The following is a 25,090-nucleotide window of genomic DNA, read 5'->3' as shown; positions in this document are numbered from 1 at the left end:
ACGCTGTTGACCCATCTAAGATGACGAGCGTGGAGTTGCATGCTCACTTCACCCACATTTTGGACGGGCATGCACACGACGTGGATGCGTGCCTTGGTGACGTTGATTCCAAGCTCACCGATGCGCTGGAGAAGATAGATGGGCTCAATGAATTTTTCAACACCAAGCTCGACGCCAAGTTTCAAGAGGTTTCGGCTCGGTTACCACAGCCTCGTGGCAACGCGCGCCGTGCACACCGCGTTCCTCGTGGGGATATTCCTGCAGGTACCGCTGCTGCTGCACCAGCCACGCCTGAAGCAAACACCGATGAAGGATACAACGATTATGGAGGGGAGGACGAGTTGGACGGCGAGGAGGTAGAAAACCTCCACCTGGTCGTCCATGACAATACAACCGCAACGCGCGTCCACCTCCACGACCGGTACGTGATGATGATCATGTTGCAAAACTTAAACTGAATATTCCTCCATTTGAGGGTAGATATAGTCCTGATGCATACCTTACTTGGGAATTAGAAGTAGAGAAACGTTTTGCATGTTTACGATATTCTGATCATTTGCGTGTTAGTGCTGCTACTTGTGAGTTCACATATTTTGCATCTATTTGGTGGTCTGAACATTATAGAGTACATCATGCTAATATTTTTACTACTTGGGTTGGTTTAAAACTTGCTATGCATACACGCTTTGTTCCTCCATATTATCAACATGATTTGCTTAAGAAGTTGTCTCGTTTAGAACAATGTAAAAATTCTATAGAAGACTATTATCAAGAATTGCAAACGTGCATGATTTGTTGTGGTATTGTAGAGGATAATGAAACTATGCTTGCATGTTTCTTTGGTGGTTTGAATAAAGAGATTCAACATATTTTAGACTATAAGGAGTACAACACTATTACTCGCTTGTTTTATCTTGCTTGCAAAGCTGAATGTGAGGTGCAGGATCGTCAACCACGATGGAGAAGAGCTAATATTTCTGTAGGTCGTACGTCATCGTGGTTTTCGCGACAATCAGCGCGACCATCTCGTGGGGCTGCACCAGCACCTACTCCTCCAAGTACACCGCACATGCATCACGAGCACTACCTGCTGCTACTCCACCACCATCCGCTGGTCCTCCTCGGAGTTCCTCTTTGATGGCCTCCACAGGGAAGACACACGACATTCAGTGTCGCAAATGTTTGGAATTTGGTCACATCGAAAGAGAATGCAGAACCAAACGTTTGATGTTGGTGCGTGAAGATGGAGAATATGATTCTGCAAGTGACTTTAATGAAGATACATTGGCCCTTATTGCTGCACGTGATGAAGCTAATTCTGATTCTGAGAGAGAGATGGAGGTAATGGAAGCTCACACTGCTGATCAATACAAGAGTTTAGTTGCACAACGTGTGTTGAGTGTGAAATTGATTAAATCTGAGCATGATCAACGCCACAATCTTTTTCAAACAAGAAGCGTTGTAAAAGAGAGAGCTATACAGATCATCATTGATGGAGGGAGTTGTAACAATCTGGCCAGCGTTGACATGGTGGAGAAGCTTTCTCTACCTACAAGACATCGCACACATCCTTTTTACATTCAGTGGTTTGAGAGCTCCCGAAAGCTCAAGGTAACAAGAACTACATATGTGCATTTTACTATTGGTACATATTCTGATTTTGTTGATTGTGATGTTGTACCTATGCAAGCTTGTTCTTTGTTACTTGGTAGATGATACGTCTCAAACGTATCTATAATTCCTATGTTCCATGCTACTTTTATGATGATACTCACATGTTTTATACACACTTTATGTCATTATTATGCATTTTCCGGCACTAACCTATTGACAAGATGCCAAAGAGCCAGTTGCTGTTTTCTGCTGTTTTTGGTTCCAGGAAGGCTGTTCGGGCAATATTCTCGGAATTCGACTAAACGAAAGCCAAATATCTTAATTCACCGAGACGGACCAGAACACCGAAGGGGAGCCGGAGAGGAGGCCCAGGGGCCCCAGACCATAGGGCCGCGCGGGCTCCACCCTGGCCGTGCCGGCCTATGGGGAAAGAGCCCTGGCGCCCTTCCGCCTCCGCCTCTTCGCCTATTTAACCCCTCGGAACCTAAAAAACCCGACACGAATTGACGAAACTCCAGAAAGACTCCAGGGACGCTGCCGCCATCGCGAAACTCCGTTTCGGGGGACAGAAGTCTCTGTTCCGGCACGCCGCCGGGACGGGGAATTGCCCCCGGAGTCATCTCCATCGACGCCACCACCATCTTCATCACCATCGCTGTCTCCTATGATGAGGAGGGAGTAGTTCTCCCCCGAGGCTGAGGGCTCTATCGTAGCTATGTGGTTCATCTCTCTCTCCCATGTGATCTTTATGTGATCATGAGCTTTGTGATCTAGTTGAATATCATCTATGTGCTACTCTAGTGATGTTATTAAAGTAGTCTATTCCTCCTTCATGATGTAATGTTGACAGTGTGCATGCTATGTTAGTACTCGGTGTAATTGCAATGGTCTATTATGCACTCTAAGGTTACTTAAATATGAACACCGAATGTTGTGGAGCTTGTTAACTCCGGCTTGAGGGAGCTCTTGTAGCCCTACACAATGAATGGTGTTTGTCATCCAACAAGAGAGTGTAGAGAAAGTAGTATTTGTTTATTCAGTTATGTGATCAATGTTGAGAGTGTCCACTAGTGAAAGTATGATCCCTAGGCCTTGTTTCTGAATATCGAAACTCCGTTTACTTACTGTTCTGTTGCATGTTTACTTGCTGCCATAGCTATTTCAGATTGCAATTACTACTTACAATCATCCATATTACTTGTATTTCACTATCTCTTCGCCGAACTAGTGCACCTATACATCTGACAAGTGTATTAGGTGTGTTGGGGACACAAGAGACTTCTTGTATCGTAATTGCAGGGTTGCTTGAGAGGGATATCTTTGACCTCTTCCTCCCCGAGTTTGATAAACCTTGGGTGATTCACTTAAGGGAAACTTGCTGCTGTTCTAAAAACCTCTGCTCTTGGAGGTCCAACACTGTCTACAGGAATAGAAGTGTGCGTAGACATCAGTAGACTGATACGTCCCAAACGTATCTATAATTTTTGATGCTCCATGCTTGTTTTGTTACAATTCTTATATGTTTTATGTGCATTTTCCACACTTTTTAGCATTTTCTGGGACTAACCTATTAACGTAGTGCCGCAGTGCCAGTTCATGTTTTCTGCTGTTTTTGTGTTTCAGAAAACTTGTACATGAAAGTTTTTCGGAATTGGATGAAACAAAAGCCAGAGTATTATTTTTCCGGGACGAAGACGGAGCCAGAAGGACACACGCAGGAGAGCTGCCACGTGGCAGTACATAGGGTAGGCGCGGCCCCACCCTTGGCCGCGCCTGGCCCATGTACTGGCGCCTCGTCGCTTCGTTTTCTCCGCCCTTCCGTCTATTTATTCCTCGTATCGGGAAAACCCCAGGGACCCGAGCCCCCATCCACGAAAAGTTCCGACGCCGCCATCAACCGAAACCCTAGTTCAGGAGGGTTCTGCAGTCCATCCCGGCACCCTGCCGGAGAGGGAAATCACCGCCGGAGGCCTCTACATCGCCATGTCTTCATCCGAGGTGATGCGTGAGTAGTTCTCCACGGGACCATGGGTCCATAGCAGTAGCTAGATGGCTGTTCTCCTTGTTGTGATTCATGTATAGATCTTGTGAGCTGCCTAACATGATCAAGATCATCTATTTGTAATTGCTACATGTTGGTTTGATGTGGATCCGATTTATAGAGAGATTGCTTTGGTTGAGATTATGTATTATGTTATTATGATCTTGCATGCTCTCCGTTTCTAGTAGATGCTCTGGCCAAGTAGATGCTAGCGACTCCAAGAGGGAGTATTTATGCTCGATAGTGGGTTCATGCCTCTATTTAACCATGAGAAGTGACCTTGTTCTCTACGTTTGTAGATGTGTTGTTGCTACTAGGGAGAAAACAACGGTGTCCTATTCAAGGGTAGTTTCATCGTTTACTTTACACACATTGCTTAAGGCAATAGTACGTTGCTTGCAACTTAATACTGGAAGGTGTCACGGATGCAATCCTGAAGGTGGATTATTAGTCATAGATGCAGTTGGATTACGGTCTATTTATATTATTTTAATGCCCGCATACTTTCATAGCATGTATTCTGCACCAACCATTAGCGTAGAATCTCTGTTTGTCAGTTGCCCATCTGTAATTTGTTCATCCAACATATTTATTTTATTGGGGAGACGCCTCTAGTGAACTGTGGACCCCGGTCCTTCTTGTTTTAATTGCAATCTTCTACAACATTTTTCTGTTCTGTTCTCTGCAAACAATTCTTCTTCCACACGGTTTGTTTAATCCTTTGTTTTCAGCAAAACCAGTGAGCTTGACAACCTCGCTGAAAGTTGGGGACAAAGTACTTGGTTTTTTGTGTGCAGGTCTCCACGTTGCTACTGACGCCGGCAGTGCGCCCTGCCACGAGTTGGTTCGAAACACCTCGTGAGAGAACGTTTTTCTCCTACTGGTCGATAAACCTTGGTTTCTTACTGAGGAAAAACTCCATGCTGTGCTCATCATACCTTCCTCTTGGGGTTCCACTCAACGTTGCGCATAAATTCTCCTTCATCAACTCCGCGCTCAGCAAAGACCTTTTCTGGCGTCGTTGCCGGGGAGAAAAGCATCTCTTCTGTGAGGGGAGTCTCTCACTCTCAACTCTTTTACTTTGTTATTGTTTTGCTTGCATACTTTATTTTTATCTTGTTTGCATTTTATATCAAAAATCCAAAAAATAGTATAGCTTTTATTTATGTTGCTTGCATTATTTTTATTAAATAGCTAATCTTGAGAATACTAAGTTGTGTGATTTTACTAGCACCAGCAACAATGATTTTATTTGCACACCCATTGCTCCACCTGCTTCTGAAGCAGCTTTTTATGAGATTAAGCCTGCCTTGTTGAACCTTGTTATGAAAGAGCAATTTTCCGGTGTTATTACTGATGATGCTGCTTCTCACCTCAACAATTTTGTTGAGCTATGTGAGATGCAAAAATATAAGGATGTAGATGGTGATATTATTAAGTTGAAATTGTTTCCTTTCTCATTAAGAGGTAGAGCTAAGGAGTGGTTGCTATCTTTGCCTAGAAATAGTATTGATTCTTAGGTTAAATGCAAAGATGCTTTTATTGGAAAATATTATGCTCCTGCTAAAATTATATCTTTGAGAAGTGATATTATGAAGTTTAGACAATTTGATACTGAGCATGTTTCCCAAGCTTGGGAAAGAATGAAATCTTTGGTTAAAAATTGTCCCACTCATGGACTGACTACTTGGATGATTATTCAAACCTTCTATGCAGGACTAAATTTTTCTTCAAGGAACTTATTGGATTCAACTGCTGGAGGAACTTTTATGTCATGACCCTCGGGGCGGCTACAAAACTTCTGGATAATATGATGGTAAATTATTTGGAGTCGCATACCGAGAGAGCTCCACAAGGTAAAAAGGTAAATTCTGTTGAGGAAACTTCTACTTTGAGTGATAAGATTGATGCTATTATGTCTATGCTTGCAAATAATAATGCTCCTATGGATCCAAACTTCTACTTTGAGTGATAAGATTGATGCTCAAGAAGAAAATGTAGATGTGAATTTTATTAAGAGCAATAATTTTAATAATAATGCCTATAGGAATAATTTTGGTAGCAATAATTATAGGCGGTATGGAAATGATTTTAGCTCAAAAATGCCTAGTGAAGAGAGAATTACAGAGGTAGAAAATTCGACTAAGGGCTTTATGCAAATGCAATTTGAACAAAACAAGTTATTTACTCAATCCATGGGAGAGCAATCTTCTATGCTTAAAAATATTAGCCATCAGCTTAAAAATTTAAATAGGGAGATTTCTAGTTTACAAGTCAAACTTTCAAGTGCTGAAACTCGCATTTCAACTTTAATTTGTCCGAGGCTCAAAATTCTTTAATAAATAGGATGGCGGCCAAACCTATGACTTTAGAAGAGAAAAATTTTGCTCAAGAAAATGCTATTCAAGTTAGAATTGATGACAATATGAGGTTGTTAGCTGAATTGCATGCTAGGTGGGAAAGAGAAGATGAGATGGCTAGAGAAAATAATTTAGCCAAGGTTTACACAATCACCATCAATAGTAATACTGAACCTTTGAATGCTAGCAAACCTCCTACTACTACTAGCAAATTCTAAAATGTAGGAAAAGTCCCCACTCCATATAGAAAAGTGTATAACCCCATTAAAACTGTTCCCGACAAGCATGCTGAAATTTTTAGAGGTGTGGGAGATAATTGTCCTTTTATTTTTGATAGCAATGATTTTGATTTTTAAAGTTGTACCATTACTGAAGTTATAAAGTTCTTGCAAAAGCTCGCTGAAACTCCCAATTCTAGTGAACAAAATGTTGCTCTTACAAAACATATTGCTAGTGCTATTATGAAAATGAGGGAGGAGAAGTTGAAACATGAGGCTTCAATTCCTAAAAAGTTAGAAGATGGTTGGGAACCTATTATTAAGATGAGAGTAGAAGAATTTGATTGTAATGCTTTATGTGATCTTGGTGCAAGTATTTCGTTATGCCTAAAAGAGTTTATGATATGCTTGACTTGCCACCGTTAGAAAAATGTTATTTGGATGTTCTTCTTGTTGATGTTGCTGCAAAGAAATCATTGGGGAGAGTTGATAATGTTCTTATACAAGTGAATAATAATTATGTCCCCGTTGATTTTGTTGTTTTGGATATTGAATTCAATGCTTCATGCCCTATTATTTTGGGAAGACCGTTTCTTAAAACTGCAGGTGCTATCATTGATATGAGAGATGGAATAATTCGTGATCAATTTCCACTCAAAAGAGGTATGGAACACTTCCCTAGAAAAAGAAAGAAGTCACCTTATGACTCTATTTATAGGACAACTTATAGTATTGATGAGCCACCTCTTGACAATACTTGATTTGCACCCTTTCTGCACCTAGCTCAAATGCGTTAAAGAAAAGCGCTTATGGGAGACAACCCATGTATTATTTCTGTTATTTTTGCTTTGTTGAGTTTTAGAAGTTATTGCAACTGTAATAACCTCTCTTATCGTTTTTATTTCGTTTTTGTGCCAAGGGTAGCCTCTAATAGAAAGAAAGCAGTGTTTGGGGTATTTCAATTCTGAAACATATTCTGTGCTGGTCACGATTTTTTTTATTAAACATCACCAGAACGTTATTTTGAGCAGAAAATTGTTGTTCTTATGCCCCATTATGTTAGCTAACTTTCGTTAGTTTAGCATTTTTCGATTTTAGCAACAGAACTATTTCTTTAATTTTGATCTCTGCCTGCTGGTATGTTTTGACAGATTTCTGCCATGTTTTGCATTTGCGTCTTATGCTTCGTGTTTTTGAGTTCTTTTGTGAAAAAGAGCTTTGGTAAGAAGTAGCTACAGTAGAATATGTTAAAATGAGTGTTTGATATGTGCCATTACTGAAGCCTTGCTGGTTTGATATATTTTTATTTGCACTAATGTTGCTAATCAATTGTGCTGAGTTTTGTGTGAAGGAAGTTTTCAAGTGTAGGGAGAGAAGAATGATGCAATGGGATGAAGCATGTAGAAGAGCTCAAGCTTGGGGATGTCCCCTGGACCCCCCCCCCCCCAAGAAATCTCTACTATCTAAAAAGGAGGAACTTGTTCTGTTTCCTCCGGTCATAACTTTCGTCAACCATATTTTTAATAAGACTATTTTACCCTCCACGCGTAGCACATCCGTCCGTCACTACGTCGCTCCCTTGGTCCCGCAAGAAAAAATGCCCACGAGTCATCTCCGCTTCGTCTGCCTTCCCCGAATCCCTTCTGTTCACATCTCCTGGACCGCCACCGGCGGCGCCCTCCTCTCCAGGCCACCGCTCCAAATCGCGGGATCCTCCACGCGCAAGAACCCTATCAGGGTCGGCCCGTGCGTGGCCACATCGAGAGTTCCTCCGCACGCATCAGGACTTGGCTGCTGTCGGCCTCCTCGTCGCCGCCGGTGCCTCCATGAGCCCCGCATATGTAGGTCTACGTTGCTTTCCTCGGCCCCGACAAGCCTCTGCGCCGCCGCTACGGGCTTTGGCCTTTGGGCCGTCGTCACCGGTGCCAGCGACATCATCGGCCGGGCCATCGCCTTCGGTTTCGGCCTCATGCTCGTTGGCCGCAACCCAGACAAGCTCGTCGCCCTCTACGAGCAGATCAGGTTCAAGCCCCCCAGATCGAGGATCGCACCTTGGTGCTCGACTTCAGCGGCGAGGGGCCTTAGTTACGGACTTGCCTCCGATTTCGGCTGTCGTCTCCTCACCACACCACACAGTCTGATCCCCTTACACGTCCATCAAACTGCTGACGAACTACTGCCCCAGTACGGCAGTACCAAGTGTAATGTTCTCTTTCGGATTAAAGAGAAGCAATATCCTATCAGACTATGCTTTTTTATGACCATACACGATAGTGGAATTATTTTTGTTGGGAAGAATATTATCTACACAGATGTACTCACATCATAGTTTTGCTACTGCAGGTTATGAGTACACAGGATGGTGAAGATATGCGACATCCTGTATACTTTTAGTGGATAATTTTTAAAAATAGGCCAAGATTGTTTCCCTGGAATCCAGGAGGCTAGAGCAATTATTACCCTGGAGTTTCAGAGGTTGGTTTCTTACTACTCGAAGTTTAATTTCTGTTTCAAACACTAACGTATACGGGGATTACATTGCAAAATTTTGGGCATTGTTCTTTCCGAAAAATGCTAGGATTGTTTACATGCTATGTACTGTTCGGAGCTGCCGAAATAGGTACATTTTGGTTTATTTACTTTTTATTTTTCCCAAGGATAGTCAGAATGTACCCATGTTGTTTGGAAAATGTGCTCTTACAATCTGTAACTGGTGATCTTAAAAGGGTGCTCTTATAATCTGCGGGTGCTCTAAAAATTTGTCTTCCTCTGCCGTCATTATATACTATTGGCAAATATGAAGTATTATCTTTAAAAAATGGTATTGACAAAACATTATGGAACAGTAAACTATCTTTTGTGTGTGTTGCTGCATATTTGATAATTAAATCATCAATGAATAACTAAATCCTTGACATTTGTGTTTTCCACTGATGCCTTTCACATGAACAAGTTTATGTTGACAGTCAGTTTGTTAGAAAGATTGGTGCAGCAACTCTTCAACAGAATGGGCATCCTATGCAAGATTCAGGGAGGGAAAGTTTTGCTGTCAGTTATCTGATACAGAAGACTACAGCGAGCTCTTCTGTTTGAAGAGCAAGCGGGGGTGATGTGATACTCTAATTTCCCACTAAATACAATGGTTAGTGATTCCAATTTTAGTGTCTCATAATGTGATGTGTCCAAATACTTACAGAATCAACTAAAACTAGCATGGTGGCCCTCGCAAATGCGAGGGCATCGTCTTTATTGGTTTTCAAGTGAATGCGAAATGATTTAGTATTTACTTGTATTTTTACATTTCGTTATAAGGAACAATACAGATTCACCATAAAAGCCTGGCTAAATAAATCACATGAGAAGGATTGTTTTAACCATATTTACTTTAGTGTGGACTATAAACACTATATCCATGACTATCTGCCACCTTTTTACCTGACAATAATTAAGTGAATCAAATACATATTCTGACCGCGAGTTTGGTAACAGAAGTATGGTTACAAAAACATGGTGTTTCACAAGGGATTTGATCAAGCGTACTACATATGTTGTGCATATATTGATGCTCTATTTCTTCTAGATTTGCAGCGATAATATTATTATTGACAATAAATTGACTTCTTCCCCGGAAAATATTATAGGCAACTCTTCGTTTGCACACACCTTTTATGCAGTTTTCTTTTCTTTCGATAACTGCTGCACCAGCTCGTCTATGTTCATTGTGCGCCTATATGAGATCTTGCAAATTAAGTACTTTCTCTTAATCTTCGATATCTGCAGCGTGAACAGCAACATGACTGTTAAGTGTTCCAAGAGAATTAATTACTGAATGTTAATTAAGATATATAAATATGCAAGCATATGTACACTAAACAGAAAAAAAACTATTGTTGGGTCCATTGATGCAGTGAAGTAAATGGACTACCGTGTCTTGTTTAATAGAAGACAATGAACATGAGTATAAAGGAATCCGTACATTGACGCTGGCATCCACAAATATGGCAGAGGATGGGATGAACCTGAGATGCTTCTGTCGGGCGACGACGGTGCTGGTGCACTGTTTCCTTCTTGGAGGTGTCGCTTTTGGAGAGTTTGTACTTCAGGTGTTGTCACGGTGGTGGTTGTATTGTTGTTGTTAGGTCTAGAAGGGGCGTCCCTAGCTGGCGCTCGCGCGCTAGATTCTTAATGCGCGATCGGTTTCTGACAGCCTAATTAGGAAAAACCGTGTTTTCCTTTCTGATAGGTAGCTTTCACATAGTGCATGTCTCTCCTTTCATGTAATTAATGTTAATAATCAATGCATGCAAGTTAGCATGATAAAAAGTAGAAGGCATGCATGGGATGGACCACCTTTTCTTCTCTCTCCCCGTGTCACGTGCATTTCTAATTAGCATGGCTAATCACCGCATGCAAATTTAGGGTCACCTGTAGAATATACGTAGCAGAAACCATTGTTTAAAATGATTTATCTTTCAAATGAGCGCTTCGATTTAAGATTCGTTTTCACCAATAAATCCGTCTCGACGAGATCTTCAGAACTAGCACCAATATTAATATGTTTCGACAAACTTTTTTTCTGGCTAAAAGTTATCAACCCTCTCTATTTGAATAATCAACCCCTCCGTACTTCAGTGATCAACGGTAAATGTATAAAATTATCAACCTGGTGCAGGCTATTTAGGGAAGTTCTGCATTCATGCATAAATAGACGAATCTGCTGATGTCAGCGGAATCTTTTCCAAATTTGAAAATTCAAAACGTTTTAACTTTTAAACGATAACTCCAAATTAAGATCCGCTTTCACCAAAAAATCCGTCTCGATGAGATCTTCAAAACTAGCACCCATGTTGATATGTTTCGAGAAACTTTTTTTCGGGCTAAAAGTTATCAACCCTCTCTATTTGAATAATCAACCCCTCCGTACTTGAGTGATCAACGGTAAATATATAAAATTATCAACCTGGTGTAGGCTATTGAGGGAAAGTTCTGCATGCATGCACAAATAGACGAATATGCTGATGTCAGCGGAATCTTTTCCAAATTTATAAATTCAAAACGTTTTAACTTTCAAACGACAACTCGAAACGAAGATTCGTTTTCACCAATAAATCCGTCTCGGCGAGATCTTCAAAACTAGCACCCATGTTGATATGTTTCGAGAAACTTTTTTTCGGGCTAAAAGTTATCAACCCTCTCTATCTGAATAATCAACCCCTCCGTACTTGAGTGATCAACGGTAAATATATAAAATTATCAACCTAGTGTAGCCTATTGAGGGAAAGTTCTGCATGCATGCACAAATAGACGAATATGCTCATGTCAGCGGAACCTTTTTCAAATTTGTAAATTCAAAACGTTTTAATTTTCAAACGACAACTCCAAATTAAGATTCGCTTTCACCAATAAATCTGTCTCGACGAGATCTTCAAAACTAGCACCCATGTTGATATGTTTCGAGAAACTTTTTTTCGGGCTAAAAGTTATCAACCCTCTCTATCTGAATAATCAACCCCTCCGTACTTGAGTGATCAACGACGAATATATAAAATTATCAACCCCAAAGTTAATTTTATTTGAAATAGTTTAGCGATTTTTTTTAGTTTAGAAGCTATCAACCCGGTGTCCTGTTATTTATCAACAGTAAATATAAATAACTACCAACCCTAAAAATCTAATTTTATTTTGAATATTTTGGCGACTCTTTTTAGTTTACAAGTTATCAAGCCGATGCGCCGTTATTTATCAATGATAATTATAAATAACTACCAACCATAAAAAGTATTTCATTTAGAATTTTTTAGCGAACATTTTATTTATTTTAGAAGCTATCAACCTGGTGCCTCGTTATTTATCAACGGTAAATATAAATAAATAATAACCCTAAAACATATTTCATTTAGAAAATATTTAGCGAGTCTCTTTTAATTTACAAGCTATCAACCCGGTGACCCGCTATTTATCAATGATAAAAATAAATAAATATCAACCCTAAAAATTTAATTTAATTTAAAATATGTAGGGACTCTTTTTGTTTACAAGTTATCAACCCGGTGCCCCGTTATTTATCAACGGTAAATTTAATTTAGAATATTTTAGCAACTTTTGTTAGCTTACAACTTAAACAATAGTACTTAATTTGAGTAGCAAGTGGTAGTTCATTTGAGTTGCAAGTGGATCTCCCCACCCGTTATTTCCCCCCTTAAAAACCACTAGCCCGAAAAAGAGAATTATAAAAATTAATCAAAAAACATGAATTACTGTACGAAATAACAACACAAAGGGAATTGCAAAAAAAGTGAATTGTCAAAAGGGAATTGCAAAAAAAAAAGAATTGAGAGTCCGCCTTGTGCTGAAAAAAAGAACGTGCATGCATGCAGAAACTTGTGAGAGCTAGTGCTGAGATAGTTTATGGTGTGAACGCTCTTGGTTGTATGCAACATGCAAGTGTGAACATGAGCTGTTAGTGTGAACACACATATGTATGTGTACGTAATTAAACACATGAGCTGTTAGTGTGAACACACATCTGCATGTGAACGTAATTAAACAGTACGAGACAAAAAAGGGAATTGATTCGCGCTTCCGCGCGAGCGCTCCGCGCTGACCGAAACTGATCGCTTGAGCGATCGATTGCCAAGGAGGGGATTCCGTCTAGAAGGCTGTAGCGGGATTTTTATTTCTTAATTTTTCTTTACTCTTTTTTGGTTGTGTGCATCCGTACTGCCATTAGGGTGGGGCGTTGTTGCAGAGGCTGAGTGTAATTGATATCTTTTGATATTAATATATTTCCTTTATAAAAAAAAAGCCATGGGGCCCGGCTAGGATATGGATCGTCAATCAGCTTCAACTATGACGGGAAATGAACCCCGGCCTTTGCATCATCAGCAGCATATAATTCTCACCAGGATACAGTAACAAACTAATGGACACAGATAGAACGAATCAAATCTGCAGGAGATTCAGATCATGAATTCAAATCTCAGGAGATCATGTCATGCCTCACATACTTCTTTTTAAATTTCTCTAGAGGATACAACCAAGAAACCAAGAAAGGCTTCTAGCACAGAGGCCAAGCGGGCTTAAACAGATTCAACGATTGAAATCCCCGTTCTTGATGCTTAATCATCAGGCTATCACTCACATATATCTGCCTTTTCATGCCTATCTTCATCACCTTGACCTCTTTTATGTGACACCCGGTGGTCGACTGCTAAAATCTGACGCCTGGAGCGCACATACAAAAACGTCAATAAACTCATGTTCTGAGATGGGAGTTCAGTCAATTCAGATTTGCACTCAAAGCTTACCTCCTATCGATAACCTCAATATTCTTGTCTGCAACTCCGGCCGCCGGCTGACTTGATGTTTCCGGAAGTGATTCGTCGAGCATGGAACATGTAGCATATATGCTGTCAGTGGCCTGCATCGTGCCCCGCGATCCACCAAACATTGCGAGATGGGCTGTCCGATTGGGTACATGACTCAAGTCAAATTCCATTGATCGATCCATGTTGCATATCTCCACGGTTGCATGGTGTATGCGAATACAGAGGCGAATATAGAAACCACGACTTTGATCGGTTGATGTACGCCGGCTAAGCAAGCTGATGCAAATACGACGGCGGTGGGGTGGCGGCGCGCCGGCCACATGCTTGAGACGCTAGGTTTTTTTTTGGTTCGCCTGCTTTTCAGATTGCGCGTGCCTGTTGGCGTTGGATTTCTATGCGCGTACATGTTAAATAGATCCGTATTCTCCCGGCTGTTAAATCTACACCGTTTGGAAAACTTATTAGAAGGGTGCTAAATCTCCACCATTGGTTGTTTGTTGTTTTAATAATATAATAGATTATCCATATATGATGTTTAGAACACTTTTCATATATGATTACCTCTTTTGCAATGTTTGCTTACCATTTCTGTAGGACATTCTACTGAAAGTCACCAGATTTCAGTACCACTTTTAATCATTTGTTAGGTAACTTTCTGTATGAGTACATGCCTAGATATTTGGAGCTAATAATACCAGTGTGTACAGAATATCATGTAAATTTGTTGGTAGCTGAACTGGTTGTGTGTGTCGGGGGTGGGGGTTCTTTTGCTCTGAAAAATATGACATCGCAAGCAAATTGTTTACTCTTCTGGAATATATAATACAAGGTTCATATTTAAGAACTACTGGTATGTTCTGATCACAGAAAGTAATTGCTCTGTAGGAATCGTGGTCCAGTTTTATTGTCCATGTAGAATTTGTAATGCAGCATATATAGTACCAGTTTTATTGCTTCGGTCAGACATAATATTCCTCTCTGAACTTTTGAAGTCTGAACATTGTTATTACTTGCCACAATGTTGTTTATAAATTGCAGCACGTAGAAATGAGCCCGGTTAGTGTTGATTTTGTGTTGACTTGTCGATGACTTGATCTTTGCAGCTTGCTGGGTCAGTGCTCATGATCATGGAGATCTACCTTGTACTGTGGAGCAAGAGAGAGGAAGCAGCAGATCCCGCCGCCTCGACACTGCATCCTGGCATATAAACTACTGTGCATAAAAGATGTCCGGTGCATAACACATTGCTTTGACAAGTATTTACAGGTTAATATGTTTGATAAATTTCACAAGTACATAAAAGTTCCTGGTGAATGAACTCCTGCTGGAACCAAGCCGCTCTCGAGGTAATATTGTGTTTATTATTGCAGCCAAATTTGCACAAACATCTTCCAGACTTCAGTTTATGTACTGAATTATTTCTCCTTTGCATTCTTCAGCATTTATCTGTTATCAACTGCCGTAGTAGCATATTTGTTTACACTATATATACTCTGTATTCAATCTTTGTTCTTGTTTTTTCTGTTAGTGCCATAATTTTATGACCATTCTTTTGGATGAATGGAAATTCTATTCATATGTGCTTTCTGACCCGGCCATCTTTTTTGCTTACTTCTTTTAGTAGTTACTGCTGTCTATCTTCAGTATACACATGCTCATGTTTGCTCCATTGTAGGGAGTTAAATTTATGGGCTAATGCTTTCAGACATGGCTTAATTAGGAATGGTCCTGTTTTGAATTGATTTATGTGCTGCTATCTGTTTCAGGTTGTTGAAGAGGCATGCACTGAACTCCTTATAAATATTCTGTGCAAATACCTATACGACCTATCTGAAATGTTCACAAGGTTCGACACCAATTTGCTGGTACACTTGTCTCTATTTCTATCGTTATATTCACTCGCGGTGCATGGGAAAATGCCAATGCCTTTCCGCCTACTAGCATCTAATTAAGCATGCCACCTGCCTTAGCCCATCAGGTTTTAACCTCTATCTTTGCTAACTCCACAGGTGGTAGGATCAAAGTAGGAGCTGAGCCGGGTGCTGCTCTGTGAAGCGACCGTGATCGTCATGCGACAAATGTTCCATATGTTGGGGATCACACCGGTTTACAAGCTGTGGTTGACCATTGTTTGATCCTTAGAGCATACATCCTCCCAAACTACTCGTCATGGAACACATGACGCCAGTCTGGACGCCGCCGCTTCGTCCATGCCAGGCACGATTCAAGGTAACGCTTGCGCGCATAGGCTAAATAAATGGACATTGATTTTCTTTTGGTGGAGATGCCAGTTGCTTCATCTGAAACGAATAGTTAATTAACAAATCTGTTAATGATGCAGTGGCACTGCTATCTCCCTTCTTTGGACTCAACCTTACAGTAAGATGAGATATTGATTCCCCGCATCCATGTGTATGAACACCTATAACTTGACTGACAAATTGTCTCATCGGATTGTAGATTGAAATTTGTTACGCAATGGGTTTTGATTCAGGAAAGATTAGTTAGAAATCAGCACTGGCACCTTCAAGATGTACGCAAGTAGTTTGCATGGTTGATCCTTCAAGATGTGAGCACTAGTAGCAATTATGCATGAGGCTTGCAACTTAGGACTAGCACTTTTGCACAACCCATATGCTTTGTACTTACCGTTGACATCATCCACCTCTCAGAAGTGCATTTTACACTCTTGTTGTTTCAATAAAAAGCTCTAGCACATGAGAGATCTTACTTTCCTCTCAAAGAGAGACCTTCTTTTGCTTTTATGTCGAGTCTCCACCTTCTAGTTTATGCACCACTTATGAGAGCATAGTTGTCATTCTTAGTTTTATGTGCATGGTCCCAAGATTTTATTGATTGATTCATAATTATCGTATTGCTTGTTCAAACTTTTTGTTTCTAGTCATCCTTATAATATTTTAAAGGTGTCCAAGCATTTATGTTTTGCTTCCACTTATGGGACAAGCTGAGTACCACTTTATATTATGTATCTATGCTATGCTCTTGACAATCACTTTGCTTTCCATGCATGTTATAATTTTTTTTGGTTTGATTACTATTCATATTTTAGCATGGTTATTAAGTTTCATTGTTTGATTATATCTATCATGCTTATGTTAGGATTCTATGATTCCAGCTATGTTTGCTTTTACACTTAGATTGATCAAAGTAGTGTGACAACATGTCACCTCAAAAGTTATTTGTTTGTTATCACTTACCTACTCGAGGACGAGCAGGAGTTAAGCTTGGGGATGTTGATACATCCCAAACGTATCTATAATTTTTGATGCTCCATGCTTGTTTTGTTACAATTCTTATATGTTTTATGTGCACTTTTCCACATTTTTTAGCATTTTCTGGGACTAACCTATTAACGTTGTGCCGCAGTGCTAGTTCCTGTTTTATGATGTTTTGTGTTTCAGAAAAGTTGTACCTGAAAGTTTCTCGGAATTGGACGAAACAAAAGCCCAGAGTCTTATTTTTCCGGGACGAAGACGAAGCCAGAAGGACACACGCAGGAGAGCTGCCATGTGGCAGTACATAGGGCAGGCGCGGCCCCACCCTTGGCCGCGCCTGGCCCATGTACTGGCGCCTCGTCGCCTTGTTTGCTCCGCCCTTCCGCCTATTTATTCCTTGTATCGGGAAAACCCCAGGGACCCGAGCCTCCATCCACTAAAAGTTCCGACGCCGCCGTCAACCGAAACCCTAGTTCGGGAGGGTTCTGCAGTCCATCCCGGCACCCTGCCGGAGAGGGAAATCACCGCCGGAGGCCTCTACATCGCCATGTCTTCATCCGAGGTGATGCGTGAGTAGTTCTCCACGGGACCATGGGTCCATAGCAGTAGCTAGATAGCTGTTCTCTCCTTGTTGTGCTTCATGTATAGATCTTGTGAGCTGCCTAACATGATCAAGATCATCTATTTGTAATTGCTACATGTTGGTTTGATGTGGATCCGATTTATAGAGAGATTGCTTTGGTTGAGATTATGTATTATGTTATTATGATCTTGCATGCTCTCCGTTTTTAGTAGATGCTCTGGCCAAGTAGATGCTAGCGACTCCAAGAGGGAGTATTTATGCTCGATAGTGGGTTCATGCCTCTATTTGACCATGTGAAGTGACCTTGTTCTCTACAGTTGTAGATGTGCTGTTGCTACTAGGGAGAAAACAACGGTATTCTATTCAAGGGTAGTTTTATCGTTTAGTTTACACACATTGCTTAAAGCGATAGTCCGTTGCTTGCAACTTAATACTGGAGGGTGTCGCAGATGCAATCCTGAAGGTGGATTATTAGTCATAGATGCAGTTGGATTACGGTCTATGTATATTGTTGTAATTCCCGCATACTTTCATAGCATGTATTCTGCACGAACCATTAGCGTAGAATATCTGTTTGTCGATTGCCCATCTGTAATTTGTTTACCCAACATATTTATTTTATTGGGGAGGCGCCTCTAGTGAACTATGGACCCCGGTCCTTCATCTTTTAATTGCGATCTTCTACATCATTTTTCTGTTCTGTTCTCTGCAAACAATTCTTCTTCCACACGGTTTGTTTAATCCTTTGTTTTCAGAAAAACCAGTGAGCTTGACAACCTCGCTGAAAGTTGGGGACAAAGTACTTGGTTGTTTGTGTGCATGTCTCCACGTTGCTACTGACGCCAGCAGTGCACTCTGCCACGAGTTGGTTCGCAACACCTCGTGAGAGAACGTTTTTCTCCTACTGGTCGATAAACCTTGCTTTCTTACTGAGGGAAAACTTCCTGTTGTGCTCATCATACCTTCCTCTTGGGGTTCCACTCAACGTTGCGTATAAATTCTCCTTCATCAACTCCGCGCTCAGCATAGACCTTGGCAATTCGATAGAGAATCTGTTCATAATGGTAAAACTAATCACTATTCTCTTATACGTGATGGAAAGAAAATTGGTCTCAAACCTATGACTCCTGAACAAATTTTAAAAGATGATCTTGCTAGAGCTAGTAGAGTAAAAAACGAGGAAAAATATAAGAGTGAAAATCAGATTGTTGCTGCAGATTGTGTGCCACATAAGACTAATACTAAATCTGATTCGAACCATGCTGCTGAAATTCGTTTGAAAAATCCTTGTTTGCTTGCTAGAAAATCTTATATTGCTGAATTTGATGTCAACATTACTCAATGTTATGCTATTATTGCAAAGAAGTTCTGTTTTCATTTGAGGATATGCCTCCTTCTTTGCCACCTGCGGTTGCTAACCTTTTGCAGGAATTCATTGAAGTGTTCCCACAAGATGTTCCACCTAGACTACCACCTATTCGTGGGATAGAACACCAGATTGAGTTGTTTCCAGGAGCTTAGCTGCCCAATCATGCGCCATATCGTACCAATTATGAAGAGACCAAAGAGATTCAACGACAAATTCAGGTTCTCCAAGATAAAGGTTACATTCGTGAGCCTCTTAGCCCATGTGTTGTTCCTATTATTTTGGTACCTAAGAAAGATGGTTCTTCGCGCATGTGTACTGATTGTATAGCTATTAATAATATTACCATTTGATACTTTCACCCTATACCTTGTTTAGATGATATGTTTGATGAGTTGAGTGGTTCTATTATGTTCTCTGAAGTTGATTTGCGTAGTGGTTACAACCAAATTCGTATGCAATTAGGAGATGAATGGAAAACAACGTTTAAAACTAAGTTCAGTTTATATGAGTGGTTAGTAATGCCTTTTGAATTAACTAATGCTCCTAGTACTTTCATGAGACCGATGAACGAAGTTTTACATGCTTTTATTGGTCGTTTTGTGGTGGTATACTTTGATGATATTCTGATTTATGGAAAATCTTTGAAGGATCATTTAGGTCACTTACGTGATGTTTTCAATGCTTTACGTGATGCATGTTTGTATGGTAATCTTGAGAAGTGCACTTTTTACACCAATCGAGTTGCGTTTCTTGGCTATGTTGTTACATCACAAGGTATTGAAGTTGATCCAGCCAAGACTGAGGCAATTGAGAGTTGGCCGCAGCCCAAGACGGTCTCGCAAGTGAGGAGTTTTCTTGGCCTCGATGGTTTTTATATGCACTTTGTGAAAGATTTTGGACCTATTGTTGCGCCGCTGAATGAGCTTACAAAGAAAGTTGTGCCCTTTGTTTGGGGCGATGCACAACAAGAAGCCTTCATGATACTGAAAGATAAGTTAACACATGCCCCGTTACTTCAACTTCCTGATTTCAATAAGACTTCTGAGCTTGAATGTGATGCTAGTGGCATTGGTTTGGGAGGTATGTTATTACAAGAGGGCAAACCTGTTGCATATTTTAGTTATAAATTGAGTGGGCCTAGTCTGAACTATTCTACTTATGACAAAGAATTATATGCGCTGGTTCGGACATTAGAAACTTGGCAACATTATTTATGGCCTAAAAAACTTGTTATACATTGACAAGGGATTAACTTGTCAATGCCTACGGATTGTAGACTAGGGTTTAGTTAGAAGTAGAGGGCAAGTAGATCTCGAAGGCTTAGCCGGAAAAGTACTCGACTACTAGAAAACTAGGGTTGCGTTTGACAATAGAATCGATCATCTCTTCGTCCCTCGACCCCCCCTTATATAGGAGGCGGAGCCGAGGGTTGCATATTACACAAGTTTACAGATTCCGGGAGACTCTTTGAGTTCGACTCGTAAAGTTAGAAATATCTTTGTTCCTAATACAATTCTATCTTTCCTTATCATCAACTAATTGGGCTTCCGAGCTTCGTATTCGTCAACTCGTGGGCCTTCAATAAACCCCGGGTACCATCTTCGGTAGGCCCATTGGAGATGCCTATGTCAGTAGCCCCCGAGATTTTGCTTGAATCAGAGAATCAGGGAAAATCTCCAACTTTACAATTACCATACAACTTCTTCGAGTTAACACATATCTTTAATAAAACAATTGTATATTGTACAGGGATAAAGGTTATTGGGGCTAGTTCATCTGACGGATCAGGTACTAGTTAACTGCTCTTGTGGCAATCCACCAAAACCTACTTCAAGATCACGTCCCTGGACATGATCTCGGGATACTGGTGTAATTCGACATGAGCCTCTTAAGGTCTTACCAGATGTCGAATTCCAGTTATGTTTTATCGGGTACCTAACGCGTCCGTTAGGATTTTTCTTCGCATCTGCTGATACGGAAAAAGTAGCGAAGCACCGTCAGAGGCGGTGCCACGCCGCACAGGATGGATCTCGGGGACTTAGCTTCGCAAAGTATTGCGGCATTCAGAGATTAATTTGCGACTGGGGCACTCTGAGAATATATTGTCGAGTGCTTTTTCGGCTGTTGGAATATCACATTTATCCGAGTCACCGGATGACTTGTATGTATTTTTATCTTGTCCTCCCGATGGGAGTATATAAAGAGTTATTTTTATAACTCGAAATATGCTCACCATGCCTTTTATAATTTCATCGGGCACGCGAACAACGTTCCAGATGGGAGTAGCCCCCGAGGCTACAGCCAAGTGCTTGTACTTGGTTGTAGGCTCACCATATTAACATCTTTTGTCGCTATATTGACATCTTTTTCGAATTCTTCAATTTTTATCGGGTGCGCGACCAGCGCTCCCGATGGGAGTAGCCCCCGAGGCTACAACCAAGTGCTTGTACTTGGTTGTAGGCTCAACTTGCTTTTCTGATGAAGCACTCTATATTTTATCATCCGCGTTTACCTCTTATCAGAAGTATAGACAATACTTCTGCTAAGAGTAGCCCCCAAGCATATGAACAAATGCTTGTATTTGACCATAGGCTCTCGAAATTGTCATTATTCCCTCTCTGTCGCCAATCCTCGTAACACCATAGTCGAAGTTTCTTCCTTTTAAAGTGACATCAGTCGCCAATCCACGTAACACCATGCCTTTTAGCCCCCGAGGCTTTCTCATCCTTCTCCTTCTTCTGCTGTTTCTTCGCCTTGGTTGATCTTTCAGTTATCTCTTCCCAGAATACACCAGGTGGTATTGCTAGACACTGCGACCCGGTGTTTGCAAGAACATCGACTTCATCGTTGCTGAGCCTGCTGATATGATTTATTCGCACCCGTCGAACAACCTCTCGAGCTCATTATATACTTCCTTGTATGCTATCATACTGTCATTGACTGCGTCACATTAATTCATCACCTGTTGAGCCACCAGTTGTGAATCACCAAAGATTTTTAGTCGAGTTGGTCCGCAGGCTTTCGCCATCTTCATCCCGCGTATAAGTGCTTCGTACTCCGCCTCGTTATTAGATGCGTTTGGAAACGTCATCCGTAGCATGTATTTCAACTTGTCGCCTTGAGGTAATACTAGTATCATGCCAGCTCCAGCTCCTTCTAGTCTCTTGGACCTGTCGAAGTTCATAGTCCAAGTTCTCGACAAATCTGGAGATCCCGTATTTTGTAGCTCCATCCACTCTGCGACGAAGTCTGGTAAGATCTGCGACTTTATTGCTTTTCTCTTCTCATATGTGATGTCCCGAGGGGAAAGTTCTATTCCCGAAAGGGAGACACGACCCGTAGCTTCTGGGTTGTTTAATATATTGGATAAAGGCGCCTCATTGACCACTATTATCGGATGCGCCGAAAAATAGTGTCCCAGTTTTCTTGCGGTTGTGAATACTCCATATGCTAACTTCTGGTACTGCGGGTACCGCTGTTTTGAAGGCGATAAAACTTCACTTACGAAGTATACCGGCCGCTGCACTCCATGGAGTTTTCCTTCTTCTTCTCTTTCAACCACAAGGATTGTGCTAACCACTTGAGGCGTGGCTGCGATGTATAACATGAGAGGCTCCTTCTCCTTAGGCGCCACCCAGATTGGCGGTGTCGAGATTGTGCGCTTAAGGTCCTCGAAAGCTCTGTCTGCTTCTTCGTTCCACTAGAACTTCTCTCCTTATTTGATCAAAGCGTAAAACAGCAACGCCTTTTCTCCCAGCCTGGCGATGAATCTGCTTAAAGCTGCGACTCGCCCATTCAGCTGTTGTATTTCCTTCAACTTTGTTGGCTTCCGCATCGTCACGATGGCTTGGATTTTCTCTGGGTTGGCCTCGCTTCCTGTTGCTGAAACCAAAAAACCAAGAAGTTCCCCTGCAGGAACGCCAAAGGAGCACTTCGTCGGGTTCAACTTGAGGCAGAACTTGTCAAGGTTGTCGAAAGTTTCCTTCAGATCCTCGATCAAGGTTGACCCCTTCTTTGTTGTTATGACGACATCGTCGATATATACTTGGACGTTCTTGCCAATCTGTGTGGCAAGACACTTCTGCATCATCCACTGGTATGTTGCTCCCGCGTTTTTCAATCCAAAGGGCATTATTCTGTAGCAGAACACGCCATAAGGTGTTATAAAAGCTGTTTTGACCTCATCGTCTTCTTTTAATCTGATCTGGTTATAACCAAAATATGTGTCCAGGAAGGAAAGACGTTCACAGCCTGCCGTGGAGTCGATAATTTGATCGATCCTTGGGAGGGGAAAGTGATCCTTTGGACAATGTTTATTGAGACACATGAAGTCGACGCACATGTGAAGGACCTCTGTGTTTTTCTCCGGGACCAGTACTGGGTTAGCTACCCACGTGGCCTCTGTATGTAACTCTTTGATAAACCTAGCTTCTCTGAGTCGATTGATTTCTGACAGCATAGCTTTGCGGTTTGGTTCCGAAAAACGCCGCAAAGGTTGTTTAATTGGCCTCGCCATTGGATCCAAGTTGAGGTGGTGCTCGGCAAGTTCCCCGGGTACTCCTGGCATGTCAGCTGGACACCATGCGAAGATTTCCGACGCTCACGAAGGAACTCGACGAGCGCGCTTTCCTATGCGAGGTCCATGTTTGTTGCAATGGATGTCGTTTTCTTGGGATCGTCGGGTGGATCCGCACCTCCTTGGAATCTTTGGTAGTGTCAAAGGTTGGCTCCTTGAGCGGCCTCCCTACGCCTGGCAACACATCATAGTCAGTTGTTAGCCTTGACGCCATATACTCTGCTTGCATCCCGAAAGTCTCTTACAGTCGATGAAAATCCTTGTTGCACTTATCAGCTAGCGCGAAATTGCCTTTTTACTGTGATCGGTCCCTTGGGTCCAGGGAGTCTCCACAACAAGTATGTGTAATGTGGTACCGCCATAAACCTGGCATAGGCTGGTCGTCCCAACAAAGCGTGATATTGCGACGGGAAATCCACGACTTAAAACTCCAACCTCTCTCTTCTGAAATTTTCTCGGGTTGCAAACTGAACGTCGAGGTTGATCTTTCCCAGTGGGTAACTCGGCTTCTCTGGTGTGATACCATGGAAACGCGTATCCGTTGGTAATAAGTTTGCCAGGGATATGTTCATCTTCCTTAATGTATCTGCGTACATGAGGTTTAAGCTACTTTCGCCGTCAATGAATACTCGTGAGACGTCAAATCTTGCGATAACCGCGGGTAAGATCAAAGCAGACTGTCCTGGTCGCGGAACCTGTTGTGGGTGGTCGGCTATAGTCAAGCCGATATCTTGCCCTGACTAGTTCAGATACTCAATTGTTGGTGGTGTCATCTTCTCTGCCATAAAAACTTGCCGCGATATTACTTTCTTAGCTCTATTGGATGGCCTGCCTTTCTGAATCATCGAGACCGCACCACTGGTGTCGATATAAGGACCTGGTTGTGGAGCTGCCGCCAACTGCAACTGGTGTCGATTTGCATCCGTGATTGTGGGTGGAGGTGGAAGGTGAATCTCACTCCTTGGCCCATGGGGGTTTCTATTCACTGCCTGCGTGTTGGTATGCCCTGCAAATCTACGTAGTGCTAGGAAAGTTCGACAGTCCTTCTACAGATGCCCTGACTGCCTCTTTCCATTGTTGTCGAGGTAAAAGTGCATTTGGCATGGTCCGTTTAAGAGATCCTCGGGTGATACATACGGCCTCTCAAACCTTGGTCCATTATTTTGTCTATTGGGACGTGAGCCGTCCTTGTAGTCACTGCGCTGCTCACCACTTTTTTGATAATCATCTGGATTGTTTCCCCCGCTATTTCCTCGAAAACCAGCCGATATTTGGTCGGGAGCACCATAGTCTGTGAACTGTCGAGGGAATCGTCGCCTATTTTGAAAGTTTCGATTGCGCTTATCCTCAGGCGATCTATGCCGCTTGTTATGAACAACATCTTCTCCATCCGCCCAGCGATTCGCTATTTCCATGAGTGCTGCTATTGTTTTTGGGTTGCTTCTCCCCAAATTCTCGACAAAGTCCCTCCTTCGAATACCAGCAACAAATGCATCTATTGCTCTCTGATACGTCTCAAACGTATCTATAATTTCTTATATTCCATGCTAGTTTTATGACAATACTCACATATTTTATATACACTTTATATCATTTTGATGCATTTTCCGGCACTAACCTATTAACAAGATGCCGAAGCGCTAGTTCCTGTTTTCTGCTGTTTTTGGTTTCAGAAATCTTACACAGGAAATATTCTCGGAATTGGACGAAACAAAAGCCCACGGTCTTATTTTCCACGGAGCTTTCCAGAACACCGAAGGAGATA

At 41.7% G+C, this 25,090-nt stretch overlaps 1 long non-coding RNA gene across 2 annotated transcripts; it reads left to right on the top strand.

Moving 5' to 3' along the window:
- The first annotated feature begins 14,789 nt into the window (after positions 1–14,789).
- Positions 14,790–16,096, top strand: LOC124698380. 2 transcript variants are annotated; one of them, XR_007000949.1, is made up of 5 exons: positions 14,790–14,907; positions 15,328–15,407; positions 15,571–15,790; positions 15,903–15,940; positions 16,022–16,096. It is a non-coding gene; the product is annotated as an uncharacterized LOC124698380 (long non-coding RNA). The 2 variants fall into 2 exon arrangements; XR_007000948.1 differs by having other exon boundaries at positions 15,903–16,078.
- Positions 16,097–25,090: the final 8,994 nt, after the last annotated feature.

The sequence above is a fragment of the Lolium rigidum genome, chromosome 3, assembly GCF_022539505.1.
Source record: "Lolium rigidum isolate FL_2022 chromosome 3, APGP_CSIRO_Lrig_0.1, whole genome shotgun sequence".
NCBI classification, from domain to species: domain Eukaryota; kingdom Viridiplantae; phylum Streptophyta; class Magnoliopsida; order Poales; family Poaceae; genus Lolium; species Lolium rigidum.
This window is presented reverse-complemented; position numbering and strand designations above follow the sequence as displayed.